This window comes from Cynocephalus volans, chromosome 11 (genome assembly GCF_027409185.1).
Source record: "Cynocephalus volans isolate mCynVol1 chromosome 11, mCynVol1.pri, whole genome shotgun sequence".
Classification (NCBI taxonomy): domain Eukaryota; kingdom Metazoa; phylum Chordata; class Mammalia; order Dermoptera; family Cynocephalidae; genus Cynocephalus; species Cynocephalus volans.
Window position 1 is genome coordinate 124,714,628 of NC_084470.1, and position 6,000 is coordinate 124,720,627.

Here is a 6,000-nt window from a genome sequence, read left to right on the forward strand (position 1 = left end):
GCCGCAACGGGAACCACGGGCACAGAACCCTCTGGCCCAACCCTCCCCCGAATACACCCATGGACCCAGCACCCGCCAAACTACCCCCACGGGCCCAGCCCCTCCCAAGGTACCTCCATGGGCTCAGCAACCCAAAAAGGACACCCACAGGCCCAGGCCTAACCAACTACACCCATGGCCTTTACCCACACACAACTGCACCCACGGGCCCAGCACCACCCAACTGCACCCTCGGGCCAGCCAACCCCATCTGCAACCACGGGCACAGAACCCTCTGGCCCAACCCTCCCCAAAATGCACCCATGGACCCAGCACCCGCCAAACTACCCCCATGGGCCCAGCCCCTCCCAAGGTACCTCAATGGGCCCGGCAAACGAGAAAGGACACCCACAGGCCCAGGCCTAACCAACTACACCCATGGCCTTTACCCCCACCCAACTGCACCCACGGGCCCAGCCCCACCCAAATGCACACTCGGGCCAGCCAGCCCCATCTGCAACCACGGGCACAGAACCCTCTGGGGCCCATCCCTCCCCCAAAGGCACCCATGGACCTAGCACCCGCCAACCTACCCCCACGGGCCCAGCCTCTCCCAAGGTACCCCCACAGACCAAGCACCCCCAAAGGTACACCCATGAACCTAAGCCTACTGAAACGCACATACGGTCCCAGACCCCACCCAAACGCCCCCACCGGCCCGGCCCCCACCAACTGTCCCCACGGGCCCAGCCCTCCCAACTAACCACATGGGCCCAGCCTCCACCCAGCTGCATGTATCTGACCAGGAAGCACCCGAGCTACACACATGAGCCCAACCATCCTAACCGCACCCACGGGCCCAGACCCCAGCAAGTACACCCACGGTCAGCCATCCCCAGCTGCACCCAAAGCCACAGAACACTCTGGCCTAGCCCTCCCTCAAATGCACCCATGGATCCAGCACCCGCCAAACTGCCCCCACGGGTCCAGCCCCTCCCAAGGTACCTCAATGGGCCCGGCAACCGAGAAAGGACACCCACAGGCCCAGGCCTAACCAACTACTCCCATGGCCTTTACCCCCACACAACTGCACCCACGGGCCCAGCCCCCACCCAACGGCATCTGTGGCGACCTCCCCCCACCGAAAGCACCCCATCGGCCTAGACACCCCCAAAGCACACCCACGTTCCAACCCACACCCAACTGCACCCACCGGCCCAGCCCCCATTGAACTGCACCCATGGGGCCACTCCCCACCAAAGTACCCTCACAGGCCAAGCCTCCCTCAAAGTAAACCCAAGGACACATCCTCCTCAAAGTACAGCCAATGGCTTAGCCCCTATACGTCTGCACCCATGGCCAGGGCCTCCCCCACTGCACCCGCTGGCCCTACCTGCCACCAACTGCACTCACGGGACAAGCCTCCACAGAAGCGCAGCCACAGGCCCAGCCCCACCCAGAGCACGCCCATGCGCCCGGCCCCCACTCGAGTGCACGCAGGGGCCCAGCTCCCACCCGACTCTACCTACGTGTCCAGCCCCCACAAAGTACACCTGCGGGTCCAGCACCCCGCAAGTGCACTCGCGAATCCACCCCGCACCAACTGCACCCACAGGTCCAGACCCCCTCAATGCACGCACACGGGCCCTGCCCCTGCAAAGCACTACCGTGGGCTCAGCCCCCACCAAAGCACTACCACCGGCCCAGCTGCCCCCAACTGCAACCACGGGCCTAGCCCTCAGAAAGGTTCACCAATGGGCCCAGCTCCCACCAAACTGTACCCACAGACTCATATCGCTGAAAATGGAGCCATGGGTCCAGGCCCCCTGAAAATGCACCCATCAACCCAGCCCCACCCTATCTGCACCGACAACATGAGCCAACACCACCTACACCCACCGGTCCTGCACTCACCTCGCCAGGGCTTCTGTGTCTTTCAGAGAGCTGCCTGGCTGCTGGGCAAATGCCCTGCTTGAGAGGCATTTCAGAAAGGACCACTCGAATTACAAGGAAGAGGAGATGGACGTGGCGAAGCTCCTACAAGACGCGGCCCTTCCCTGGTCCTGCGGTTCCCTGCTCAGGACAGCCGACCCGGCTTAGGCCACTCCTACCTCTCCAAGAGCCCCCAGACCTCTGCTTCTACACGTGACTCCCTATGTGTCTGTCCCTAGGAATCTGTAACCAAGAACCAAACTGGGGTCTCAATAAAGGAAAAAAGTTTCTATCAAGCAGAAGAGACGCTGTCTTACTTTTCGCCTGGGAAAATATACCCCAGTCCATTTTCCCACAACCAGTCTCTATACCACGTGTGCCCTCCCTCAAAACATGGTCCAGTCCTGTGCACAGCACTGAGACCCGGAGGCCATGGGAGTCTGCTAAAAACAGCCCTCCACATTCCCTGCTCTGAACTGGGTGCCCAAGGCGACCTCACTCTGACCTTGAAAAACCTCAACTCCCCTCCCGGGACTCTGTTTCCCCACTTGAAAAAGGATGAGGGTGGACTAGATGCCATCTTATCCTGTGCCCCCAAATGAGACAAAAACAGAGAGAGCAATATGCATCAAACTCTGGGATCTCCCGCCTGCCCGCGCAGCCAGGGCCCTTCACTGGAGCCTAACAAGGGCTTCGCGTTGTGGAGGGAACACAGGGGGCACGTGCATACTGGGGCAAGACGCTAGAGCTGAATCCTCCAAAGGATGATAATCCGGTCCAAGCCCCAGCCAGGCCTGACCCTTTCGGAGGCTGTTTACACACTTGGTCCCAGTCCCAGTGCCCAGTGGAGGACAACGGCCCACTCTTCAAACAGGACCAACCATGCAGGACCCCAGGGAGTCCTGGGGTTGGGGAAGAGTCTCTTGCCCTTACACCCCACAGGCAGGGCGTGCCACCCCTCTTTATCCCTTTCTCGGGTCTCCTCCCCAGGCTCTGCAGGACCCAGTCCCCAGGAGGGTGGGTTGAGCAGGTGCTAGACAGGCCTCTGACCCCTGGCTCCAGTCCAAAAGGAAAGTCCAAGGACCCAGGCATGGGGCCTCCCTCCCACCGGCCGCCAAGACGGGCAGGTGGGCCGCCTCCATATGGCCTCACTCAGGGGTCAGGTTAGTTCCTCGACCTCCACCTCAGCCAGGGACCCACACCCCACCAGCAAACCCAGGGCTTCACACTTACAGACACCAAGATAGAAGCACCTCCGGGACACCTGGGGGACAGCTCTGCATGACAACCCACAGAGCCCTCCGACTCTTCGGGGACTTCACTCCCAAGCACTGCCACCAACACCACCAACTCCAGGCTTTCCTCTCACCTCCAGCGCCGTCCCTGCCAAGAAGGCCCCCCCTGGTCAGGGACTGCTCACCCCCAGGATCCTCCAAGTCCAGGCCTTCCATCCCACGGCCTTTGCTCCAGACTCTACGAACCGTGGCCTCAACCCCTCCTCCCCCGACACCCTGCTCCCCGGCTCCCGGCTCCCAGTCCACCTGGGCCCTGGCTCCCCGGTCCCCCAGACCTCCGGCTACCCGGCTCCCGGCTCCCCGGTGCCCCTATGCCCCTGCTCCCTGGCTCCCGACTCCCCCCGACACTCGGCTCCGCGGTCCCCGGACCCACGGCTCCCGGCTCCTCTTTCCCCCGAACTCCGTCTACCTGGCTCCCGGCTCCCCGGTACCCCGACCCCCGGCCCCTCCTCACCGGTCGCGGAGTCTCCTCACACACCGGCACCGCAAGCGCCAGCATCACGACCAGTGCAGCCGCCATACCGCCGTCCACGTTCGGCAGCCAGCAGCCGCTGCAAATCTCCGTCCTCCCGCCGCACTGCTGGAAGCATCGGCGGGGGCGCGGCAGGGAGCGCGCACGCAGGGGGGCGTCGCGGGGCGGGGCCCGCAGGGGGCACTGGCTCCGGCCTGGAGAGGCGCCTCCAGCGTTGCTAGGAGACGGGGGCGGGGCCTGCCGGGATGAGCGGGAGCCTGGGGAGAAAGAAAAAGAAAACGTGATCAAAAAGTGGTAGAGGGGGGCCGACCTCCCGTGGCTCACTCGGGAGAGTGCGGCGCTGGGAGCCCAGCGACCCCGTGTTCGGATCCTATACAGGGATGGCCTGTGCACTCCCTGCCTCAGCGCGGTGCGGGCGACAGCAGGCCAACGCTTGCCATCCCCTGGTGGCGATCCCCTTACCGGCGGTCATCTTAAAAATAAATAAATAAAAATAAATACAGAGTCGTTGAGGGCTGGCCCGTGGCTCACTCTGGAGAGTGCGGTGCTGATAACACCAAGGCTGCGGGTTTGGATCCTGTATAGGGATGGCCGGTTCGCTCACTGGCTGATCGTGGTGCTGACAACAGAAAGTCAAGGGTTAAGATCCCCTTACCGGTCATCTTTAACAACAAAGAAAAGTCTTTGAAATGGTAAACTTTCTATAACAGAAAAAAATAGAATGCTCTTGGATTGGAAGAATCAACACAGTGAAAATGTCCATACTACCCAAAGTGATATACATATTCAATGCAATCCCCATCAAAATTCCAAAGACATTTTTCTCAGAAATGGAAAGAACTATCCACACATTTATATGGAATCATAAAAGACCACGCATAGCCAAAGCAATGCTGAGCAAAAAAAATAAAGCGGGAGGCATAACACTACCTGACTTTAAGCTATACTACAAAGAACAATAACCAAAACAGTATGGTACTGGCATAAAAACAGACACACTGATCAATGGGATAGAATACAGAATCCAGAAATCAACCCACACACTTACTGCCATCTCATCTTTGACAAAGGCACCACGCCTATTCACTGGGGAAGGGACTGCCTCTTCAGTAAATGGTGCTGGGATAACTAGATATCCGTATGCAGGAGAATGAAACTAGATCCATACCTCTCACCATATAGTAAAATCAACTCAAAATGGATTAAGGATTGAAATATACACCCTGAAACAATAAAACTTCTTAAAGAAAACATAGGAGAAACACTTCAGGAAATAGCACTGGACACAGACTTCATGAATACGACCCCAAAAGCACGGGCAACCAAAGGAAAAATAAACAAATGGGATTATATCAAACTAAACAGCTTCTGCACAGCAAAAGAAACAATTAACAGAGTTAAAAGACAACCAACAGAATGGGAGAAAATATTTGCAAAATATACATCTGACAAAGGATTAATATCCAGAATATATAAGGAACTCAAACAACTTTACAAGAAACAACAAGCAACCCAATTAAAAAATGGGCAAAAGAACCAAGTAGGCATTTCTCTCAGGAAGATATACAAATGGCCAACAGACATATGAAAAAGTGCTCAACATCACTCAGCATCCGGGAAATGCAAATCAAAACCACACTGAGATACCATCTCACCCCAGTTAGGATGGCTAAAATCCAAAAGACTCTGAACGATAAATGCTGGCGAGGTTGCGCAGAAAAAGGAACTCTCATACATTGTTGGTGGGACTGCAAAATGGTGCAGCCTCTATGGAAAATGGTACAGAGGTTACTCAAACAATTGCAGATAGATCTACCATACGACCCAGCTATCCCACTGTTGGGAATATACCCAGAGGAATGGAAATCATCAAGTCGAAGGTATACCTGTTCCCCAATGTTCATCGCAGCACTCTTTACAATAGCCAAGAGTTGGAACCAGCCCAAATGTCCATCACTGGATGAGTGGATACGGAAAATGTGGTACATCTACACGATGGAATCCTACTCAGCTATTAAAACGAATGAAATACTGCCATTTGCAACAACATGGATGGACCTTGAGAGAATTATATTAAGTGAAACAAGTCAGGCAGAGAAAGAGAAATACCACATGTTCTCACTTATTGCTGGGAGATAAAAATTAATATATAAATTCACACACACACACACACACACACACACACACACACACACACACACACGCACACACACACACACACACACACACAAAATAACGGAGAGGGGAAGAAGATATAACAACCACAATTACTAGAAGTTGATGATACGACAAGCAAACAGAGGGGACATAGGTGGGGGGAGG